Genomic DNA, 26,855 nt, shown 5'->3' on the forward strand with positions numbered 1-26,855 from the left:
ATGTACCAAAGTATCTGCCCCCACCACGTCCCTTAATAGGTACCCGAACTGGTTCCGACCCTATGGTCCGACTCGAGTTTTGCGAATGAGATGCCCGTTACCATGATCGATTGGCTGCTGATTGGCGGTCCAAGAAGACCCTTTCGTGTTCTGCCGTAATTACGGCCAGGTAAAAAATTACATAATTGCGGGCTGCCGACAAATAAAATGTTTATATGAATTTCCGATACTATTATTATGTCAGGTCTTGTCCAAGGTGTTTATTCGTCTGGCCAAGGTTGAACAAAAAATCGTTCCCCAAAACAATGTCTTAAGTTGTTCGTTTTCCGGATTGTGTGTTAATGTCGTGTCGGTCACGATAAATCGGCGGTGGGATTAAATTTGATCCCGCAAACACGTCCGGGATATGGGAGTGAGATTTGTGTCAATTTGCCAGCCTAAATTTTTTATGCTCACCAAAATCCAAGACTCATAATTGCAGTTAAATTAAGTTTTAAACAAAATAAATGAGAAATATGGGGTATAACTTAACATAAAATTGTTAATATTTTGTTGGGTACCTTTTGTTCGTTATAAACATTTGTAGGTGATTCAACGATCTTATTTAATTCAAGTTTAATGGTTTCAGGTATTTTATTCGAGAATTGATGTCGTTCCACAAGTTTTCAATAGGATTCAGATCCAGACTTTGCGATGGTCAATCGAGAACTTCAACATTATAAACTTTTAACCACTTTTGAACAAGTTTGGACGCATGCTCATCATACATAAAAGTCTCTATACACATGAAACTGTTCATTTTATCAATAATTTTCAGTATTGGTCCTACACCACACCACGAAAAGAAACCATAACGTTTCGTCCACCATTTTCCAAATTTTTTTTGTATTTTATCTAAGGACCAAACTTTTACTTGGGGAACGAATTTGTATTCCTCACACCAAAATTATTAAAATTTCTGATTCTTCCTATTAGTCTATTTATAAAAGGAGTTTTTGTTTTTTGTTGCATTTTCAATTCAGTGTGTTGATTCATATTTGTTAATAACATTATAAACGATACTTCTGGAGCTTTTATGTTTTTAGTGATGTCAGCAATATTTAGACCTGAATGTTTCATGTTAATTATTATTTCTCTCTTCTTGTGCAATGTTTATTTCTTTCTACTGAAAATGAGTTAATAAATAAAATAATACAAATCCTACTAAGAATATTTTTTTTTTCCATTTAAAGTATTGTTTGTAGTAACACAAAAAGTAAATATATTTTACATATCACATCAACTACATGCAATGTGTATTTTTGTTTATTTTAATTATTATTTTACCCAATCATTCAAGAACAACTGAACTATTAATTGATCAATTATTTAAATGAAAATAAAAAATATACTATGTTATAAAAAAATTTCAATTCAACAGAAATTCAATAACAACAGAAGTAATTTAATAATGACTTTTTTGTATTGTGAATATTTGTCAAATGTACCAAAAAATACAACTGAAAATTTTTATTTTAATAGACATATTTTACAAGAACAGAAATATTATTATATTTAAATAAATTGTTTGTTTTCCGGATTGTGCGTTAATGTCGTGTCGGCCACCGTAAACCGGTGATGAGATTAAATTTGATCCCGCAAAGGCTGCGGCGTCGATCTCATTGAACACGTCCGGGATATGGGAGTGAGATTTGTGTCAATTTGCCAGCCACAATTTTTTATGCTTGTGTGCCCAAGATCCGACACGTATCTAATAATTGGAAGTGCATTTTTCAATTTTAACGATAAACACTTAATACCATGTGAAAATTACAGGCCACTTAGATGCTGAATAATTTAAACAACAATTAAAGGTACAATTAAAAAAAATATATCGAAACTGAAATTAAATATAACTAACTAACTGAACTAATAAATAACTTTTCATTACCTCCCTTCATATATGGATAATATTTAGTTAATTATTTATTTTTTTATATTTTATAACTTTTTATTTCAAGCTCTAATTATAAAACCAAACTGTATATTCAATAAAGTTGATTTTGTAATTTATTTTATCGTTTTCATGTATTTATCAATCATTTCGAAGATGATTTCCAATTTTAACAAAAGGAATACACTGGAAGGAGTCCAAAAAGTGGGAGAAAATGTAAAACTAACAGAGTCTTTCATCTTCACAGAGTCTTCAAAAGTTACTGAAATCAATGAAAAAAAGGTGTTTAGACAAAATTTGAAGTAAATACTGAAGACAAAAATGTACAATTTGGTATAAATTAGAAGATTTAAGAATTTTTATAAACATTTAGCCTTTTTATTAATTTCTCAAAATTTTAATATATATTATATATCTTATAAAAGAATGAATTTGAATGATTGAACTTGAAGTTTTGACAAAATTTGAAATTTCATTTATAAAATTATTAAATATTTGTGGGTGAAAATTTAATATTAATCGATGTAATTAAATTATAATTTAAAAATTTATATTATTAATATGAAAATGTACAAAAAAATAACGTAAATTTTTTTTAGTTAATAATTATTATTCTAAATTTTTTTACAAGAACACAATTGTTGTAAGAAAATGCTACAGAAACATGATTGCATTTAAATAAAATGCTCATTTTCGGGATTGTGCGTTGATGTCCTGTCGGTGACCATAAACCGGCGACGAGATTAAATTTGATCCCACAATCGATCTCATCGAACACGTCCTGTTTAATGGGAGCGAGATTCGTCTCAATTTGCCGGCCACAATTTTTAATGCATTTGCGCCCAAAATCCGACACGTATCTAATAATTGGAAGTGCATTTTTCAATTTTAAAGATAAACACTTAGTACCATGTGAAAATTGCCGTCCACTTACACGCTGAATAATTTAAATTTAGATTGATGGTCGCTTTTATTACTCGACATTACGTATTCAAATCGAACACAAACACCATCACGGATTTAAAACGAATCTGAATATTTAATTTTCCATCCGTATTTCCACACTATATGTACACAAAATTTCCAACCCCGTCCCCCCGCCACAGCCGCCACCCATGAACCTGAACGTTTTTCAATCCATTATGCACGGTCCAATTGACGGGCATATTTTGAATAACGTATCGAACTAACGCACATCAAAACACAATTTATACGTCTATTGGAATATTATTCCCGTTTTCGTGGGTCGGCGGTCCGGGCAGGTGGGGAAATTTATCATTTATGCGGCGTCCCACGGGAACTAACCTATGTGCCTGTGACGTCACCGTGCCTCGATTGGATCAATTCGCAAACCATTCTAACGCCGAAATTGCATTTCTTATGCGGCCTTCCAGCGGCAGCACCGCAGTTTGAATCGTCCGCCGGGGTATTTTATTAAATAATCACAACCGGTTTTCCCTTCTATTGCCCCCGAATCCGTCCGTTTTTGCGGATAACGCACGGAATTTTCGGCAAGACGAATTATTTCGATGATTTATTCAACTTACAAAGTGGTTGACTGGTACAAATTGATGTCACACGAATTATTGATAATCCCGCACCATCGCGATGATGGTCCTCGGTATCGTCGGAACAGTGTAAACGACAGATTAGCCAGTTAATCCAAGAATAATGACTTGTTCCGTGGAAATTGCGGGAGTAAAACATATAGGCTGATAAGGCTTTCCATTCTGAGAAGCGACGAAAGTTTCTTGAAATCTCTCTCCAGTGAAATATGGGGAAAGAGAACAGTTGAAACGTGACGGTTTAGATGAACTATGTGTTTGGGACCAGATGTAACCAGCAATTGTGTAAATGAATTTATCATTTGTTGCCTTCAGGCAATATCTTCTCACTGTATTAAACATTCGCTAAGAGGTTTTTTATTGCTGGCAACTCGCATGTCTAAAATCAATTTACGAAATAGTGTAAATAAGCCAATTATAAGCTGAATGAAAAAGAAATAGTTGCTAATTTGAAGGACATATGAAAAAGTACACACAATAAAACAATAATTTGGGGAAGAAATTTTACTTTTTATAACCTTGACACATAAATCTTCTTTGAGTAAAGAATCTGTATTTCACAATAGGAATAAACAGCGAATTCTGGTTTCTCTTTCAAACATCAATTCTTGTAATCGGAAGATTTTTCACTTTTTAATATCCCACTTCAAATGTTGAGTATGGCTGCTTCGCTTTCCTGTCATCTTTGTGTATTTGGGATGAAATTTTTGTGAAGGAGAAAGCCAATTCTGGTTATTCATCAAAAGAGGCTTTACTAAATATAAATTCGTGTGACCAGAAGATAATTTTTCACCTTTTGATATCCTAATCTAAAAGTTGAGCTTGGCATTTATATTTTCCAGTCTTCTTTGCGTACTTGGGATGAAATTCTTGTGAAGGAGAAAGCCAATTTTGGTTTTTCATCAAAAGATGCTCTACTAAACATTGATTCGTATGACCAGAAGATAATTTTTCACCTTTTGATATCCTAATCTAAAAGTTGAGCTTGGCATCTATATTTTCCTGTCATCTTTGTGTATTTGGGATGAAATTTTTGTGAAGAAGAGGCTCTGCTAGGTGTTGATTCATATGATCAGAAGATAATTTTTCTTCTTTTGATATTCTAACCAGAAAGTTGTCTATATTTTCTTAACATCTTTATGTATTTTGAAATAAAATTCTTATGAAGAAGAAAGTCAATTTTGGTTTTCCATTAAAAGAGGCTCTACTAAAAATTGATTCTTATGACCAAAAGATAATTTCTTCACCTTTTGATATCCATATCTGTGTATTTCGGATGAAATTCTTGTGAAGAAGGCCAATTCTGGTTTTTGATGAATAGAAGCTGTACTAAACATTGATTCGTATGCCCAGAAAACAATTTTTCACCTTTTGGAATAAAATTCTTGTGAAGGAGAACGCCAATTCTGGTTTTTCATCAAAAGAGGCTCTACTAAACATTGATTCGTATGACCAGAAGATAATTTTTCACCTTTTGATATCCTAATCTAAAAGTTAAGCTTGGCATCTATGTTCTCCTATCATTTTTATGTATTTGGGATGAAATTCTGGCGGAGAAGAATGCCATTGGAGTTTTTCAAGTTTTTTATTCCTTTAATTATTTCAATTTAAAACAATTTCTATGGAAGATTTTCTTCCACGAATCAGATTTTTTTTCAGTTTAATAAAAAGTTCAATATAGTTAAATATTAAAATAAACCTCTTCAAATTATAGTAAACTTTGAAATGTCGATGTGGCTTTAAAAATGTCAGGTGTAAAATGCTTAAAATTTATTTGTATTGTTAGAAAAGCAAAATTCAAATGGAAATTAATTTAATTTACTTAGAATGTCGTCGGTGTTTTTAATTATGCGGTCTCCTCAGTATTCATATATTAATGAAAAAAGGTTTCGTTGACTCATAAGTATAAATAATTTTTTTCCCCATAAAATAAATTGGAATTACTCACGAAATACTGTACCCTACTTTCCTATACCCGATTTATTTTAGGTACGCAAACGTAATCGTTAATTTTTGATTAAAGAAAGAAACTCTTTGAAGTTCACGAGTTAGCCGAATTGGCCAATTTAATATTCGTGGTATTTAATAAGACAGAAATGTCACGGATTAAATTATATCGTGACAGTTCGTAATTCGCGAAACGACAGCCAAAGGGAAACTAGAAAGTTGGAAAATCCGCAACAAAAAACTATCACTTAAGTTCCCCGAAACGAAATGTCAAGTGTTCGCCAAACGAGTGGTTGTCCGGATGCGATAGGAAACAATGTGCATAATTGATTAGGAACACAAAGCGCGGATACAACGAATTCTGCTTAAGAAATTCAATCCGGGGAAATCTAAAGTTCATGTTTCATCAAAGAACCATGCATATTTTACTTGTGAGCGCCGCTCGTTCTTTTTTTTTCCTTCTCTCTGTGGCGTCTCAAGGACCGTGCAAAATTGAAATATCGGACCGTGCAATGCGATATTACATGCTTCCGGTGGATCGATTATCTGCGCAACTTTCAAAAGAGCCATGATAAAGTAATCGAGAACATAAACCAACAGAAACTTTATTTCGGACGGACAAAATTTATCTCGGACAGGCGGGACGGCCAATTTATTGGGTCGGTACTATTGACACACTCCGATACCATTGTTCATATCGGGCATACCACAATGAAGCTATTACACCGTAATTGTCTTCCATGCACGTCGCGTCGTCCATACGACATTGTCACCGATATTAACCGTAAAATCCGATAATTTCAGAACAACAGTTCGATTTAAAGCCGACGATTGCGTCGCAGAACTATATATATATATATATATATATATATATATATATATAGATATTTTAAACCGGTGCCACTGAAAGGGGTTTAATTTCCCCCCACGATTCCGGTAATTGAAGGCCCGATAATAAAGAACAACCGCTGTCTCCTTAAAACCGAGCATAATGCCGAAATTATAAAGAAAATTACTCTAGACGATGTTTGTATTCCGTCCCTTAAAAGTGTAATCTTCGCGGGGGCCGATTTCGCAAGTTTTAATTCCGGATAAAACTCTTTTAATGCCTCGACCACTTTTTATGGACGCAACAAAAAAAAAAGGATATAAAAGGGTGGACCGAATGCGAAGATATTTTATTTTGGTATTTTCATTCAGACGAAGCGGAAATGCAAGTTTATTAATCCCCGCCTTGGAATTTATAGTTGGGATTTTAAGATTAACCGTGACTATATAGATCCATATTCTCATTTTTGTTAGACAAGTAAATTTTACTGTATAATTATCAAGTACTTTACGTTAGTAATAAATGAAATAAATATAATATGGACACCGTAATTGATATTATGTACAATATTTATAGAAGCTACTTTCATCCTTCAATATGAAATCCCAATACCAATTATTCTCTTCAATACTTTCAATTATTTTTTCCTGCAATTTTTATAGCTCTCCAAATATTTTCAATACGGTTGAAATCAGGACTGATGGAAGGTCAGTGCCATCAACCATACTGTATTTGGAATCTTGTTGAAACTTAAAATGAATAACCTTCCTTCAGCATGTGTATCCCATAATCTTATTTTTCATATTCATGGATGATTTAATAACCTGCCTAGATCTTTCAACAGAAAATCCCTTCTTTTCAATATTTTCTTCTTGTAACTTTGCTTTTATAGTTCTCCAAATATTCTCAATAAGGTTGAGATCTGGACTGAAGGAAGGTCAGTGCTCTGAACCAGACTGTACTTGAAGTCTTGCTGAAACTTGTATACCTCTTTAGAGATTTTCAGTACGGTTGAGATCAAAGAGATACGAAAGTTTTATCAGCCAAATTATTTCTAAGTCTCTAATTTCAAATTGTTTTTGCTCTGAACTTTGAATCTTTTTGAAACTTTCATAGACTATTCAATAAACTGCCTACATCTTTCAATAGGAAACCCCAACAAACATTTCTGTTCAATTCTTTAAAATATTTGTTCCTGCAATTTTACTTTTATATCTCTCCAAAGATTCTCAATAAGGTTGAAATTCGGATTGTACGGAGGTCAATGCTATCAACCAAATTATCCCTAAGCCGACTTCTAATTGTTTTCATCCTGTGGGATCTTACTAAAACTTACATAAAATGAATAAAGTTTTTTCAGCATCTGTGTTCCATAATCCTGTCTCCCATTAAACTTCAATTCGTCTGACCACAAGAGCTTTTAGTTACTTGTTCACTCAAATATACTTCGTTTTTAATCAATATATTGAAATATTTATGTATTTTATTAATATTTATGCATTTTATCAATATTTATGTATTACAATATTATATATTTTAAATTTATTGCTTTGTTTAAAGGAAAAAAATGTAAATTAATTGATAAAATTTAAAATAAGATTTTTGACAGTAGTTAATTATGTCTGCCAAGACAAGGAATGCTTATTAAACCCAAGAAAAACATAAAAATACCGTAAATTAATTGGTGGACTTAGATCTTAGCAGCTTGAATGCAAAATTGTACGACCACTTCCCCAAACTCATTTGAATAATATGAGATAATAAGTTACAGTGAAACCGAATATATTAGTTGTAATAACACCGTCGGCGACCATAAAGTGAAATAATGAATGAGTGTTACGAATATTATTTAAATGAGCTTGAGGTCGTATCGAAAAAGGCAGAACAAGGACGAATACAGGGAGCAAGAGCTGCACATTCCGACAATTCGCGTAATAAGCCAAGCGCATCCGTAGTTTTACAGTAATTAAATAAAAAATGACTTAATGGTATACATAAATAATGAAATTAGTTATATTCCACAGGACATTCTTATTAGTCAACAGGTTTTCTTTATAATTGCAACCAAATTAACGTTTATCTGTACATAATTAAACATATTATTGTCGTTCGTAATAATAGGTGTATCATGATGTCACATTTTTGTTAACAAACAACGTTGTTATTGATAATAAACGTGTGCACATGCCAGACAACGATGCTTTAGTCAGTTCCTGTGATTGTGGAACAGAAAACCAGATTGGCAGGGTATGTCGGTCAGGGATATCGGTGAATCTGTGGTGCTGGTGTTGCCTCTGCATATTTTATATTGGCTTGCAATAAAAAATGTTTTCCTTGCCGGATATCCTAAAAGATTTATTTATCGAGCCCGGACGTCTGGTCCACCGTTGACTGCGAACCTATCTGAATAATATACGAGTTGAACCCTGTTGTTTGTACAGGGGAATGATGTTATTATTTATCCTGTGGATTTTGGATGTTGACGTTGCTGGTTGGATCACAAACACTTCTATATCAAATCGAAAAATTAAAATACACAGATCCTGAACTAGGAGTTTAGACCTAAATACGTGTCAGGCGTTGGAGCGAAGAGGAAAATGAATTATATTTATCTGACCCATTTCAAATATCCCCAATTGAAAATAATGTCCATGAATGAAGCTCCATAAATAATGTGAATGAAGCATTTTTATAGTCCGACATAAAATTGAAAAGCTTACTAAAAATCGGCTATATTTCTATTGAGTTATAATTAAAGAAAACATTAAATTTTAATTGCTCGATTTTAATTATAAGACAAAAATCCCATTGATGACGAACCCATTCTAAAAGATCAAGGTCACAAATTTATGGCATACGTTATACCAATGGTACTGATAAATTTTATTGTCTTTTCCCGGGCAATTACTGTTTCTTAATATATTATTAATTCCTGACGTTCACCTAATTATTACATCACAGTGTCTCCGGCAACATTTGCATACATATATAATTCATAAGGTGAAATAAATCCATCAGCAGCATTAACTGGCCGAATATCAGGTGTGATAGCCCAACCGGATAGTAAATGTAGATAAAGCACACTGGAGAAACATAAATTGGACAATTCCCAACGATTTTGACCAGCACCTGGATTAAAATCGAATCTGGGGGATAATGGACTAAGCAAAATGAATCTGCCATTGGCTTTAAGAACTATGCATCAGTGAATAAGTTACGTCGCAGTAGTTGTGTAAATGTAACCAATCTATATAATAATCAAAGTTTTTGTACTGAAATATTATCTGTAATGTACTTTTTGCGTGACTCTCAAAATAACTTTATAAATTTATATTTAGTTTTATAATAAAAAATCCATTTGTTATAATTAAAAATGCGTCGTATATAATTTTAAAGTTCTTCCTGCAAAATTTAATTGTTAATTACCCTAATGTACCCCCAATCCATCTCATCCTGCAACCACGAACTTGGGCGCCGACTCCTGTAATGAAATCTTCGTCGCTCGCTCCGGGTGTAACAAGTGGACGCCAGATGGTGCCACTGCGGGCCGTAGATCAATAGACGCGGCGCAGTCGGAGCGTTCCGACGACAGATGGTGCCACGTTCACGTGTCCGGAGTCGGATTCGAATATCGGGAAGGAGTTCAAGGATACCCGGAACGACGGAAGGTTTTCTGATCGTCGTCCTTTATTTCTCGGTTATTTATCAATTTCCGACGTGATTCATGAGATGCTCCCTTTTATATTCGCATTTATGAGCTGGAAACGAGGCACCGACTCCTCTAATAGCCGGTCCTGACGAATTAATTATTGATATTGATGGTTTTTTCTTTCTTGTTCCGGGGGAAATTAAATCGCGATTTGACGGTCATTTCACTTGCAAAAACATCAAACAAACAAAAAGTACATTAATTAATAACCCCCCACCTGAAAAAGTACAACGCAGGGCGGGAAAGTGGAGATAAGTGCTTATTGTCTCGCACATCCATAAATTGATTCGATAAGTGCGCTCATTGTTGTCCGTTACCGCGTGAAACCCGGAAAAGCGGGCCGTATCGAAACCGATCCGACGGTTTCGGTCGTCCGCTTTTTGGTCCGCTTATTGCATTCACACGAACGGTCGCCAGTGATTTTCGCTGTGACGTGCACCCACAACGGATCCGGTTGGCCGTGATGACTGTCGCGGCGAACAAAAACGCTTGGAACGTTTCATATATGAACGGCTCGTCGCTATTAAAATTGGACTGGATTGTGTTTCTATTGTGTCCGTTTTACGTGGAATGGGCTTTTGTGCGGCGCGGCATCCCCGTGCCCGCGGCACCGGCGAAGCGAAATTGCCGCCGAACAGACAATGGCGGGCCCTCTCTTTTCATTCTATTAGTGGCAGTTTTCGGAAATGCAAAGGGAACGTCTTTTATCGGGGACGGGCCGCGGGGGACTTTCATTTTGTACAGCGGTATAAGATGTCCCCGACATTGTCTCTGATCGCCAATTTTACGGTGGAGTTTTTAATGAATCAGTGTCACAAACTCCGTGTTCCATTGTACAATTACGCCGGTTTCCTATAGTAAAGTTTGCCCCCGTTTTTGAACTGGCGCCAAGAAGTCTAAGACTAAGAGATCTTTGTAGATTGGAGTACGTGGTGGCACGTGTTTGTTTGTAAAAACGATATTTTTTATAGGATTTTAGTATGATGTTTTTTTTTTAATTATAGAGAAAATATTGACATTATTGACTCCATAAGTATCATAGTAATTATGAGTAGTCGAATATAGAAGAAAAGCAATTTATTCATCTTCTATTCTATATTTTTTGACTTCCAAGGATTAAGAACCACTGAAAACAAATCAAAAGCAATACTTTCTATACTTGATTCTATAGAGGGCACTTTTATGAACAATTGGGCTCCATAGACACACACATAGAAACTCAATGGACAAAGTTATAGCAACTTTTTACATTATGTATCTTTCATTGTTCACTGAGAATTTAAATCGTTTGTTTACTTGTGGTCTTTGACTTTTTATAATTATTTAATGATTGGTCGAAGTGAAACTGTAAGAAGAATTATAATTTAGCGTTACCAAGAGCGAAAGAATCAAGAAAAGATAGCTAATAGTTTACAGCTAAATAAATCAATTATTTGCCATATTATTAAGAGGTTTAGGGATACTAGCCAAGAGGTAAACTACGAGAAAATTGAAAAAAAAAAAGTAATAAATGGATAATTCGAATGTATCATCAATTGAAATTAAAGCCAAGCTAGAGGAAATGCCGAACTTGCTGAAATTAGTTCAAGAGTTGTGAGAAGATGGTCAGTGGAGAAGGGTTCTACAAGAAAAACCCTGATTTCTACTAAAATTGTCCAATTTTGACTTGATTAGAAACACATTCGCTGGACGACAGAACAGAGACAAATGGTTTTTAGTGTCGAGTCTAAATTTAATTTATAAAAAAGTTATGGTTCTGCTTATGTTAAACCTCCCATAGGGACAAAACTACACAAAGAGTTGTTTATATCCATTGTGACACGTAGTGGCTGTTCAATTATGCTAAGGGGATGCTTCAATTCTTTTGGTGTAGACCTCCTTAGATTAATTTATTTACAGGGATCCATTAAACCACAATTTGCTTCCATATATTGAAGAAATAATGCTCTTAACAAATGTGACTATGTTTCAATATGAAAACGATTTGAAATACAAACCCAAAATTGAGGTGGATTGGTCAAGAGACCAAAATATCAATGTTTTGCCTTGCCCGCCCTAACCTCCAAACATCAACCCTATAGAAAACATGAGAGATCAGATTTATAACTAAATCCGACATAAAAATTTTGCAAATTTAAACTCATCACAGCGACATAAGCAGAATTGAACAGAGATTTGTTGCATATTTAGAAAATGGTCAAGTCTATGCCCCAGAAATGGGTCAAAATTATAAAACAAATAACAGAGTTTAATCATTAAAAATCGTTTTCAAAATAAAAGTTACCATATTTATGTTCAGCCAAATTCAGAAAAATGTACCAATCGAAAACCGTTTGATCCGACTGAATTTTGAGAGAGACATCATGCACGACAGAGACAATAAAAGTCTTCAAATTTGCTTCTTAGTGGGAATCTTTTACTGACTCTGTCATGCATGATATCTTTCTCAAAATCCAGTAGGATCAAAGGCTTTCCAATTGGTATGTAACATTTTATAGAATATAATACTGTATAAAAAAATAATAGTAGAATAATATTATTTTAAAAATTAATATTAAATAAAATGATTATGATTAAAACATTTAACATTTTCCTATACTGACCATATACTCAAAATTTTCGTCAATAAACCTTCTTATCATCAAGTTGTCTAAGATTTTTTCTAATTTTTGTCATTCTTAATGATAAAAGCTACAAAAGATGGACAAAAGGCGAAAAAAATGTATTTTTACATTTAATTTTTCATAGATCCCGAATTACTACAGTTAAAAAGTCTTATAATAGTCTAAAATGTTCAGTCTATGTTTCCTCAATAATGAATAAAAAATAGGGCACACTCCCTTAATAGATAACAATTGTAGAGGCCAATATGTGACTGACGTAGTGTAATTGCCTCTAAATCTGTAAACTAGTGTTATTAGAACATCAAACATCGTTGAATAGATAAAAACTTTAATGGGCAAACAGTGTTTTGTAAATTGAAACTTCGAAGGCTGTTATGAATGCGCCGCAGCAATTCGAATTATTCATTTCCACGGGGGAAATGCTTTGTTAATGGCCGGCGCACCAGCATGCATATTTCGAATTTTAATTTTAATTTATACATAGAAAAAAAAATAATAATAATAAAGAGAAAACCTAAATGAGTACTATAAATATGTAAAAGTAATAAACGGTTGTTTTGCATAGCTGCCTTGTGGTAAACGGCTTGAGGCCGAAATGCTGGGTAATTAAATTTTTCCAGTTTTATTTACAAAGGGCGCCCGAAATAATGTTTTCGGATTAATTTTAGTTCCGCAACATATAAATGGTAAATTATTACAAGGTCCGTCCGTGAATTGCGCACATGGAAGTTTTGATAAAAGCAAATGGGTATATAAATATTCGGAATTTTTAAATAAAATTTCCGACCATATAAATTATTAAAAATGTGTAATTTGCATACGGATGGTTTCCCAATAGTTGTACAACTTTTTGGATCATAAAAAATAATTAAATTACGCCACAATCAGTCGTTTAAATCTTCAATTTGTTAAAAAATTGTATACGCAATGCGGTAATGAATGCAAAATTAGTAAATATTCCATTTGCGTGGCTCTTTTAATTCTCGAAACTATTTTTAGCCCTTTCTAAATATTACATTAATATTATTTTAAAAAGAGACAAAGAATAACGATTTACAGTCGATAGTTGTGCTTGTGTACCTCTAAATGCTATTGGTAATTACAAGGCTGACATAATAATTTTCTCTTTGAGTCACATTACTCGGAACACGAATCGGGTCGAAATAATATTACATTTTTTATGCCCGCCAAACTTTATACATTAGTGGAAAAAAGCAATTTGCCTCTTTGTCGTGAAAGTGGAAGATTTACGTGGAACGTTCGATGGCAACTTGACCTTTCAGTTTGGCACACGTGAGTTTAAAAACGTAACCTTAAAACGGATTGCACGGTTTACTGGGACGGACAGTCAGTGACATTGTAAAAAATTACCCGGCAAATTTATTGTCCCGCAACATAAAATTGTTATTGTTCTGCGGAGGATCAATTCTTTAAATTAACAACCGCAGAAACACCCGTGACATGACGTGCGAAAAAAAATTCCCTTATGTACAAACTAGGTACACACTGACCCATATTTGTGCAGCAGGTTTTAATTGCTTGTCAGCTCACCTTGGTTTTATTTTTATGTTTGGTAAAATTTTATTGTTTCGTTATTCATATCTATGGGTATCGAGTTATAATAATAAATATGTTCATAAATTTCGTGTTTCAATTTTAACAGGTATTCCCGATGACCATTATTTGTATCATATTTTACAATGATGGACGACATATAAATTTTATAATTATTAATTAAAATATTAATTAATTTTTACCAATAATATTTACACTGAAATTACATATATAAATTCAATATGTTTTTGGTCATTGTATATTTTAACGTAAATAATATAATAAATAATATTTTGTTTGTTATTTTGTTTCAAATTCATTGTTGTTACAGTAGAGCTTTGTCCCGAGTGCCGAGTTATCCAGGTTACTGAATTTTTTTAAATAATAATAACAATTTGCCCAACAGAACATGCAATCGACTAATTGGACAAAATACAAACAATACAATAAAGTAGCAGTACATTCATCAGATCTAAACTGAGTATTATTTGGTATGTTTTGAAATATGGATTCCAAACTGAAGAATTATAATACTGTTTTGATTGCCCAATACTGTAATAAATTATTTTCAAGGTATCTGGTAGCTAAAACCATAAAATCATGAATATTTCTCAAGAATTATATAAGACTTATCATACAGAATATATTTTGTGAATGGGTAAAAGGTTTGTTTGTATCTTCTCATACGCTATACTTCTTTCATAAGGGTGATTATTCTCTTCAGCCCATTGGAATATCAATGAAAACACTTTGACAGCATCGACATGTTTAATACCCGTACATTTATATCATCATCTGACTCCGAAGAATGTTTCCAGATTTTAACTATCACTCTCAAGTGCTTCTTGGATAAGTTGTTCCTCAGTGATAAAGACTTTTTCTCCCTTCAGCCCATTGGAATGTCAATGAGAATACATTGACAGCATCTTCATGTTTAACATTCTGTTCATTTATATCATCGTCTGTCTCTAAAGAACGTTTCTTCTCTTTAAATATTACTCTCAAATGCTTTTTGGAAGTTGTTCCTCAATGCTATTTTTTTTTCTCCTGTAGTGATATTTCACTGTTCAAATTATGTTCTGGATAACTCTTAAGGTTTCAGTGTTTCTTTTCAAATATTTTTCAGTGATTGGACTAATATTTTTTTGAAGCTCTGAGAGTGGCCATCATCTTTTTGAAAATTCAGATCACAATGATGTCAAAGTTTTCCTGGTATTTTTTCAAATATCTTTAGACAACATAATTCTTTTTTATAAATTTTTTACAAAATTTTTAGTACATCATTAACATTAATAAACAGCCAAAATAAATGAACACAAAACAAAATTTCACACTCACAATTCCCGAGTAAACAAAAGTGATAAATAGCTATAAAAATATTTTAGTTGCGAAGTAAATAAATATTAACATTTCAGCACCTCGCGAAGAACGTAAAAAATGCGTAGAAATTGCTTAAGTTTATTACCACCTTTCACCGTTACATATTCGACGAATTCGCCGGCACAGAGAACGGCACAATTTGCAAATAAAATTATTTTAACCGTGAAAATTCGCGAATATTAACACGCACCGACACAGGGCAATTTCCTCATTAGATAAAACGGCAGTGATACACAGCAGGCGTCGTCCCCGTTTATAATTTAAATGTGTTTGACTTTTTTATATTTTCATTAAAGTAAGTGCCATAATGGGTGAGTACATAAAGAACGGTGCTCGAAACACAAACCTTTTTCATTTTATATTTTCGCTCCCTCTTCGGTCGCGCTTTTTTTCTTTTAATTATTGTTATTATTTTAATTTTTGAAGTGCAAATGATCCGCCGTCGCGGCGACGTGGTATTGAATTAATGATTGAAGTTCGTGCGATTTTCGATTTCTAACGTTTTAATATTTTTAAAACCTTTCTCGTATTTCAGTTGAAAACATTTTTCCTCAGTTCTCTCTTTAATTATTTTTTTTTTTTTAATTATTCCGCATTTGGAATAAGAAATTATATTACACTGGTTTACAAATTTCAACTTTTTAGATGTATTAAGAAATGAACACTTGCAATTTTTATGGTAATTTGAAACTTCAAACTCTCCACCTTTTTATGATTTCAGCTACTTTTAAAATTTTTGTATTTATTTTTTACAATAAATAATTTTATTCAGTTCAACCAAAATGAGATAAAACATGAAAATGTGTGAAAGTAAAAACTAGTGTATAAGTTTGCTGGAAAATATCAATATTTTTTATTTATGTAAAATGTAAATCGATGAAAAATGATTATCTGTAATTCACTGTAATTTCAGTTCTATAAAAAGCATTTTAAATACAGTTTAAATAAGTGGATAATTTGAATTTACTAGACTAAATATATATAAAAATATTTTCAATATATCACTATTATTATTTAAATATTTATAACTCTAGTATTTTAAATTTATTTTACTTTTTATACATTTAATTGACATAAAAATAAACAATATTCCATTTCTTAAAAATTTTTATTTCCAAAAAATACATTTTATGGATTGGAACACTTTTATTCAGTTTACTTTTAATCTATATGTTGTTTAGCACCATAAAATGTCTCAAAGAAGACTTTCTTTTGAAGGTTTTGTTGTAATTGTAATTTTGGAACATGGCAATTTGAGTCAACAATAAGTAGCCTAAATATGTAATGTCTTACAAAGTGTAGTAAACTGTGCTTGGAATCATTGTCAGTAAACTGGTCATGCCAATATAAGACATGGTCCAGAAGGCAGGACTGGACCATTCTACGAAATCGTACATTCTCTACATCCAGGCTTTATGCAGATGTTGTAATTACTGTCTACCATCAGACGAAATTTGTATGAAGCTGGTCTTGGGGTCAAAAGACGTTTTCTACACCTTCTGTTAAACTTGGAACATCGGATTGTCCGCACAGGATGGGCCAAAGATCACTGCTTATGGGCTGTAGCCGAATGGTTTAATTGTATATCAATCAGATATCCGTATTTGGATAAGAAAACTTTGTAGAGTGGAATTTCTTTAGAAACACTCACGGAGAAATTATGAATATCAATCAATCAATTATTATCCCATTTGCTCAAGAATTTACATCAAATTTTGTTTCTGTAGACGATTCTATTGTTTATTAAAACTTGTATTTGTTTTGATAATATAATACCATTGGTATTCTGTAATTTTTTAATTATCCACTTCAAAAGTGGTCTGTGTTCTAAAATCACCAAAAAGTTTAGTTGAAAGGGACTCGAATCATTATAATGTATAACGAGTATGTAGTCAATGAATGTTGGAAACCATTCCAGGTAGTCATTAACAAGTTTTTGTTACAATACAAATTTCCCAACACATTGCTACAAAAGTACAACTCAATTAATAAGCACGGGACCCAATGTTTCCCGTCCTAATTAATTCTCATTAATTCTAAAACATATTCATACCAAAATATTTCAATTTAAATAAGTTTAAATAAAACAATTAAAATGAGTAATTTGGTTTCCATCCATAACATCTAGTTAGACAAAAGGATGAACAAAATGGAAAGTTTTATCAACATATTACTGAAATAGAAAGAAGATATCAAAACTTCAGAGACCACCAATTGATGGCAGACTATCGATGGTTTCTTATACGAAAAGATCCGACCGATAGAAAATGTAAGAGTTCAAGATGAAGCACTTTTTGTAGTTCAAATGGCTCAAACAATTTAGCAGTAAATTTAAGTTTCAATTATGTATCTCATATTGGTTTACTACTATCTGAAATTTTGGAAGTAAACTTAAAAATGTAAAATCTACGTCCGTAAATTAGTATTATCAATTAAAAACTACTTTAATATTTTCAAAACAACACTCGTACATCATTTCACGACGGACTGTAAGCAACTTAAAATAGACCTTGTTGAATTAAATGCGATTCTATAGAGACTAGATGTGCACATTAAAAGTTTTGTCACCTCATGCATATTCATTTAATACAAATTACATTGCAGGAAATTCAATTAATGTCGGCATTTTAAATTAGGTCTACGTATAACGTATGTCAAAGGCGTTTTTTCCACCACACTGTTCAGCCCACTCCGTTCATAATTAAGTCGTACACTTCCAGATTACAATTGCAAAGCTTACTTAACTGTTTTTCTTTATTTTTTTCCATGACATCACGCAGTTTGAGATTTAACTAAAGAGGTAATTTATTAAATTAAGGCCGACGAGGAAAAAGGGAAGTTGTACATTAATAATGTAGAACGGAATTATGTCGACTAAAAGAGTTTCGTTGTTCCGAGAGTTGTCGCGAAAACAAGAAGTTTTAATCCGATAATGATTATTAAGTTGATGAGATTTAAATTCATAACAACATAATCACGGAATTTTTATCTAAGCACATTAACATTTTTATGAGACTCGCGAAAATAAAATTTGTCTTTGCACTACTTAATATAAAACTTTTTTTACTGTCGTGTCGCAAATATAAAAGTAAATAAATTCCGCCGTTAATTATTAAAGCTCGTAACGCAGGCGTAAAATACTATAAAATTAAGCAAAATAAAGAGACGAATGCACCCGCTGCAGTTTCAATAAAACATTAGATGTCTAACCATTGTAACTTTTTATACTTGTTTCGGAATGATGTACAAAATAAACTGTACTCGTATCCTCTTGTTTTAGATGCAAATTGCGTGGTAAATAATAGAGTAAAAACACCGTTGTGAACACATTGTTCTGTATTGCAGCGACTGGCAATATATTATTTTAATTATCCTCATGGCATACACATCAGTGACACATGTCGTCTAGGTAATAGAAATCAAATTATGCGCGTGGCTGTGTGTATTATGCGCTGTTTATCCTAATAATGTAGACGGCACAAAATCATAATATATTCACTTGCCACAAAACATTTAATATCAATTTTCTTTTGGACGTTTTTATTTATTTAAATATAGCCGAGACTTCGGTTCCGTTTAAATTTTATTTATTCAGTTTTCTGTTGAATTCAAGACACCGTTTCAGTGTGAATTTTTATGGCTCGTAAATATAAATAGATAAGGACGAAAACGTGATACTTTCCTTCCGGGGGCCGGGCAAAAAGGAATTTTAAAGTTTCATCCGATTCAATTATTTAATATTTATGGGCCTGTGCACCGTACCTAATCAAAAATGTAAATTAGAAACAAAATGACACGAAAACTAAAGAGAAAACTAATTTATTTAGGTGCAATCTTCCAATTAAGCCGTGATTTTATTATGTAAACATTAATTTACTTAAATGCGATGACAGATGTGTTTTTAATTAAAGTAATCGTCAATAATTATATAATTATTACCAGTTGGATTTTTTACATAAGACTATTTATTGTGTGTAACAGAAAAAACCATATTGATAAATCCGTTAATTTATTAAAGCCGATTATAGATAAACATTACGTTTAAATAACATTTTTTGACCTTCGCCAAACACGTTTTTGTCCAGTCAAAAAAAGAATAATACGAATAACTGGTCATAAATAAAGTATTGGGAAAAAATCACACACGCACAAATCAATAAACGCCCCCGCATTTAACTACACAAAACCCTTTTTTCGGCATCCACTTCATTTATAAAGAGTTATGTATTTTTATCCGCGCATAAAATCCGAAAGAGAAGCGGAAAATTGTATTACTGCAAGAAGGAGAAACTTTAAAAGTACATTTCGGCATCTAACAAACCGTTTCCTTGGAGCGTATCTGCAGAACGAGCCGTTTGGGATTTGCGACCTATTAACTATTAAGATTTATATCTCGGAGATGTTTTCCGTACGATAAATATCCCCCCTATGTGGATAAATACGATTAATTATTGAATGAAAACGTTTTCGTACGTAATTGTTCCACATGTTTTGCTGTTAAGTAACGTGCGATTAAGTAACATTATAACCAATTAGCGGCGGTAAATTGAGCCGGTTTTCAAAATCCGGAATCGGTTTCGTTCATTGCTGTCTATTCGATACGTTGATCGATGTTTAGTGAGTGGCTCGTCGGCCCTCGAAATAGAAAGAGAGGTATAATCTGATAATTGACCAGATTTTAACTACTGTATGAATGTGGGGTGCATTTATTTTTTTTTTTTTTTTTCTATGTGTGCACTTCCACGACTTTATTATACGTACGTTGTTAGTTACTAGTTCGTACAATTTGCTTTGCTAATATTTGCACAATAAACCCCGTTTGCTTGTTTACTGAAATGATGTTTATTATATAAGAGGATTCAGGGCTTCGCAAAACTTTAACAGCATTAATATAGTAGTTGAAAGCTGCTGTTCTCAATATTTTCATGTAAACATTTTCCATAATGGCATTGTTGTTTCGGGACGTGGAAATTACGAGAGGCGCATCAAAGCATCATTCAATCCGATTTTGCATTCGGAGAAATGTTTCATTACTGATAATTGCTTTGTTATACATTAATTCTCTATCAAAATTCCCCGTTAATTAAACAAGCCAACAAAGTGACTCTTGTTTTTTGGGGTCGAAAAACAAAGAGCTGATTTAACATGTTTTAAGGTGCTGATTCCAAAAATGCAATCCGATTTTATCTGCTAGCTGAAGTTTTTGAGATACACGATAATTTAGCTTAGTTCTAGTAGAAGGCATAAACAAAGAAATAAAAATTACACTAGTTTACAAATTGCCTTTTATATCTATTATAACTATAATTTTCATATAAACTTTGGTACACTAAATGTGAAAATCACACTTAATTTTTTAAGGAAGCATTTTCGAACTCTTTTAATTATAATTTGAGATTTAATTGTCCGATTTGACTAAACGAGCATTCAAATTAAAGATCAATGAACATTTTAAAACTTTCATTTATATAGTTGTGAAATTGGTCCAGTAGTTGCAGTTAAATCTTAAAGCCATCGTAGGAACAGTGGGATGCAGCCATAATAGGAGATTACATTTGGTTTCTCATACGAGAAACAGATTACGGGATCAATAACAGACAAAAAAGAAACCAGAATTTTCTATAATACAATTTTATTATACGAAAGGTAGATTTAATTTCAACTGTTTCAATAAAAGGGAGGAAAAACATAAAAATCAAAGAACTGAATATTGGTCTACCACTGTAAAATACATAACTGCTTAATTTATAGTTCGATTTTCATTTTCAGTAGTTTATTTTTTTCCTAAAAATGTCATCTTTAAGTAAAAAAATTCAAAATGGATTTAACTTCGTGATTTCTGTTCCTCCTAGCATGTTATATGAATTTCAGGTATCTATTTTTGCCAGAAACACCGACTCTTTCATGTTATTAAAATCGATGGTCTCTGAAGTACTGGACCAATATCAAAACTATATAAACAAAAGTTGTAGAATGCCCATTTATCTTCAATTTGAATGCTGGTTTATCCAAATCAATCAACTAGATATCGAATTATACTCAAAAATGTCAAAATAAGTTCATTCATTTTTCAAAAAAAAATTTGATTTTAGGAAGTTTGTGATAGGATATGAAAGGCAAAATGGTTGTAAAACATGTTATCCTTTGAGTCTATATAATATATTTTACCCTACCTTACCTGGCACTGAGCTTGTTGAGAGTAAAATTATGTTTTTACTAAAATGTATTAAAACACTGAACTAAATCCATGGCATCAACAAGAAGTTGTGGCTGTGTAAATCATCCAAACGTATTTTGTTATGAATGGGGCGAATACACTTTGAAATAAAATAGAGAACCCATTTCTAACTTGTGTGAATAGAACGTATCTAACATACTCTGGCTTTCATTTACACCAGGATAAATTTTGTTCTCCACATAGTGTTTGGTGTACCAATGATTTGGAAGGAATGACGAAATGACTCCTATTTTTATGTGGTAAATATCAAAGGTATTAATAGAAACAATAGACACAAATGGGCACATACTAATCAATATTCAACAACAAGACCTGTGCCGGATTCTGAAGAATACAATCCCTCAATAGGCTCATTGCACTGTCGCAATGAAACGTCAACGTTGGAGGAAGAAAACAACAATGACTTTGAAACAAATTTAACAATGCACCAACGTTTTAATCAACAAGAACTGAATACTCTCATAAATAACCTAAACGTATTAAAGGAGACAAAAAATAAATGTTAACTCCCTACTTTTATTGAGCCAGTGGAGTAAAAAGTATATAAATTAAAAAATAAAACGATAAATATAGCTTATCTAAATCTGATACATAAAATCTAATGGCTTCTTTGGATTCTACACCTAAAAACTACCCAGCTATATTTGAAATATCGTTGGCACCAAAACGGGTGTTGGCCTGAGTTACTGCAGGCTGACTTTGTTGTAATTTTAATATTTGACCTCTTTATTTTCTTTTAGTAAGCCGAGAAAACTGTATTTCATCTTAGTTTTCGTCAAAATGAACCCCCTGCCGGTGAAACGTGCGCATTCGCCATAATTCTGGATGAAAAAAGGAGTTGATTATGGTGTATATTACGTAGAATTTCATCGGAGACCTTTTTCAGGTTCCCGAGAGAAAATAAAAGTGCCGGCGCGAAAGACCCTTAACTATTTTAGTACTTTTCCGATATTTCAAGTCGATGCTTCAACTTACTTGAACGCGTGATGTCAACTTCATTTTGATGTCATAATACTTTTTAAATTTGCTTTTTAATAACCTCGGAAAATCGTTAAAACTTTTTCGATTTACGATTTGCTAATGCGAAAATTGAACGGAGAAACGATCGGCGGTGGGAATCTTTTGTGTGTTTAACACCCGTTAACACGCAGATTCGTTCCGTTCGACGGCAAAGTCAAATAACACGTTGCGCGTCGTCGAAATGCACAAAAACTTAATAACGGAATCCGGACGGCATGCGAAAATGATTCTCGTTCCTCGGCCGTCTTGCACAGTCCGCCATTGAGAGTGTTGAACGTGTATCGATTGCGGAAAGGTCACCTTACCGACGTCACTTCATTCACCAGTTGGCCAGCTCCGACGATCGCGAATCTCCAAGCGCCCGCACGCCGGCACCCCGTGGCCGTCGGACGGATTTTTATTCAAATCAACATCCCCGGAGCCGGTTTCATGGAGTCGGATGTGTGCGGGCGCCTGAAATATGCCCCGATATAATTGCTTTTTTGGCGGTTTATGACCATTAATGTGTTCCCATTGATTTACGGCCGCGTTCGGCCGCGAAACACGGTCGCCGAATTAACCGGACAAATTTATCGCGCGTCCACCCCCTCTATGATATAATTGAATTCACATATATTGCAATAAAAATACTGAAACAAATTGAATTGTTAATGTGATACAAAATTGGGAAATTTTCATATGGTGCTGACATCTGTTAAACAGTAGAAATATTAATTTAATATTTTAATTCGTAAATAGAGGTCTGCCTCTCACTCTTCTTAAGGTGTTGAGCTAGGAAAAGAATACATTTTTTATTATTCATTTAATCGGCAAGATATTTCCCCCCCGTTGGTTTTTGTGTGTGTGGTTGATGCCAGAAGAAGGGATTTTAATAAAAGCCCGACAGTATCCTTCGTGTATTGTTGAGATTTTCTTCTCCTTCATTTCAAATAAAATAAAATCATCATTTTAATAAAAATAAAAAAAATCATAAAGCTGAAGCTATTTCCTTCTTTGTTATTAGAATGTTCAGTAAGAGATGTCTCCTAGGTTGACTTCTAGTTATTCTGGCTCTGGATGTTTTGTGAAAGGTGTGAAGTCATATCCATAAGTTGTATCTTATTGAAGATTTACCTCATCTCTCCAAATAAAAAAAGCTCAAACTTTTGCCATTCACATATCTAGTGAGACATTTCTCCTAGATTAGCTTGAAGCCCTTCTGGTTGATGTCTTTGGTGAACATCGGATATTCCCATCAAGTCTTCACAAATTTTATCTGATTTACCCCATCTTCATTTCAAGTAAAATAGCTGAGTCTCAAGTAAAATAAAATAAAAATATCGTGGAACTGAAACTTTTGCCTTTTTGTCATTCATATATTGAGAAAGAGATTTCCCTTAGACTGGCTTATAGTTATTCTGGTTGATGCCATGTCTTTAGTAAAAATCGGACACCACTATCATAAATTTTATCTTATTGGAGATTTACCTCATCCTCATTTTGAATAAACTAGTAGACATCTTAAATAATACAAAATAAACATTTCTTGTTCCAATTTGCCCTTTTGTCTTTCATATATTGAGTAAGAGATTTCCCCTTGATTGGCTTGTAGTCCTTCTGATTGATTATATATATTTATAAATATTGGACACTACAATCAATTCTCCATAAATTTTATTTTATTGAAGATTTACCCCATCCTCATTTCGAATAAAATAGACAACATCTTAAACAATATAAAATAAACATTTCGGGGAACTGAAACTTTTGCCCTTTTGTCTTTCATATATTCAGAAATAGGTTTCCCCTAGATTGGCTCGTAGTCCTTCTAATTGATAGATTCTTTGATTAAAATCGGATACTACCATCAATTCTCAATAAATTTTATCTTATTGGAGATTTATCTCATTTTCATTTTGAATAAATTAACTGACATCTCAAATAAAATAAAATGAACATTTAGTGGAACTGAAACTTTTGTCTTTTTTCATTCATATATTCAGTAAGAGATTTCATCTAGATTGGTTTCTAGTTCTTTGGTAAAAACTACCATCAATTCTTCATAAATTTTATGTTACTGAAGATTTAACTCATTTTCATTTCAAAATAGCTGACACCTCAAATAAAATAAAATAAAAATTTTAAATTTTATTCTCCTAGATTGGCTTGAATTCTTTCTGGTTGATGGCCATCTCTTTGGTAAAAGTTGGACACAACCATCAATGCTCCATAAATTTTATATTATTGGAGATTTCAAATAAAATAGCTGACATCTCAAATAAAATAAAATAAAAATTCCATGAAACTAGAACTTCTGCCTTTTTCGTCATTCACATGTTTAATAAAAGACTTCTCCTAGATTGATTCTAGGCCTTCTGGTTGGAGGGCTTTGGTAAAAATCGGACATAACCATCAACTCTCCGTAAGATTTACCTTAGTGGAGATTTATCTCATCTTCCAAAAAACAAAAACATCATACAAAAATATTATAATATAAAATAATTTAGGACTAATTTTTAATTTATTTTTTGTATTTGGTTGTATAATAACATAATGAACAGGAGCGCAGTAATAAAGACACTCTCCAGTGAAAGTCCCATCTAAAAATAGTCGTAAGCAATTAGCCAGCCAAAAATTTCCCCGGAATCGATATCCGAAATGAAACTTGTAATAATATTCTTTCACGCAACACTTTGCCGGTGGCTGATTCGACACCCGGAGCTCGCAATTCATTGTAAATAAACCGAACGGACCATTAAATAAATCAATTCGTGGAACAAGCGTTTGTTTAAAAAAGTAAAACGTCGGGCGTCCGTGCCAGTATCGACGTGGACTTGGCGGCGGCAACCGGCTATCGCATTCTTCCACTTTTACCCCTTTATAGTTCCGTCGAAGCCGGCGTATGCATTTCCCCCGGGGGACAGACTCCGGACTGCCGTCGCAAAATAATCGAGTATTTAGAAAAGAAAAACTAACACTTCCCACAAAGCAGCATTGTGTTCGAGGGCTGTTTCATCCGCACCAAGTGCGAACGAATAAAAACTAAATGTAATATGCCCATTGAAAAACCCTTTAAGCAAGATTGAAAGGCTCGAGCCCTGAATGAGTGACTGGAAGAGCCGGAGGCGCACGGCACAGAGTGAAGAAAAAAAAAAAAGAAAGAAAGAAATCCGTTAAGGACGGCAGTGCAAACACCCCGGTAAGCACAACTGTTGTCGAGAAGCAAACTAATTACGGGTGCCTGGCAGAGAGTTTATTTCTAAAAAGGCCGACTGACTTCATAGGAACGGCTAATTGCCGCTGACGCGGTGGATATGCAACGGGAGCGCGGCCGCGGCCGGGGGCACTTCCCGCAAGTGCAAACACTTAACACCTACGCGAGATCCGACGCCACCGAGAGAGTTTCAATGGCGCGCTCGCTGTGAATGGTCTTCATTATCGCGACACCTATTTCATTTGCAAAACCGTCATAGCGCGCTATAATAGACACCATTCGAATTACGGACACAATACTAATGCGCTCGTGTAACTGGTAAAACGTAATTCTGCACGTTAATCAGTTACGTTCGTTCGTTTTAAATCTTTGTGTGCGTTTATTCACACTAACTAGCTCTATTTTGTTCCATTAATCTAGTTTTTTTTTTCATTATCTAAATTCAATTTAGTTCTCTTGTTCGGGATGATATATGGTTTTGGCGTTAAACATTTTAACAGTATCTGAGTATATTATCTTTCCAAAGAGGAAATGGGCAATTTGGTCACAATTTTCATATTATAAGAGATATTCTCTTTGTTTTCCGTTAATTTTTTTTTTATTTTGGCCATAAACTCAATTGAATTTTATTGTTAGAAATTTTTAGTCATTTTAAAATAAAAACTATTTTACAAATTTTAGTACAATAAAACTATTATATTTATATTTTAATACACATTATAAAAATATATATTCTTGTAATATATTATCTCTGTTTTGTTCCATTGTTTTATCATAAATTCAATTTGATTTTGTTGTTAAAGATGCTTATAATGAGAGCAAAACTTTTTATCAAATTTCAATATATGTTTAAACATTAAATT

The 26,855-nt window shown here is 33.1% G+C and overlaps 1 protein-coding gene across 1 annotated transcript in view; it reads right to left on the reverse strand.

The window, feature by feature from the left end:
- Positions 1-26,855, reverse strand: part of LOC109595919 (potassium/sodium hyperpolarization-activated cyclic nucleotide-gated channel 2) — a 116,574-nt gene that overhangs the window by 78,853 nt on the left and 10,866 nt on the right. The gene's annotated exons all lie outside the window — the stretch shown is intronic.

Source organism: Aethina tumida, chromosome 1, assembly GCF_024364675.1.
Source record: "Aethina tumida isolate Nest 87 chromosome 1, icAetTumi1.1, whole genome shotgun sequence".
In the NCBI taxonomy this organism is placed as follows: domain Eukaryota; kingdom Metazoa; phylum Arthropoda; class Insecta; order Coleoptera; family Nitidulidae; genus Aethina; species Aethina tumida.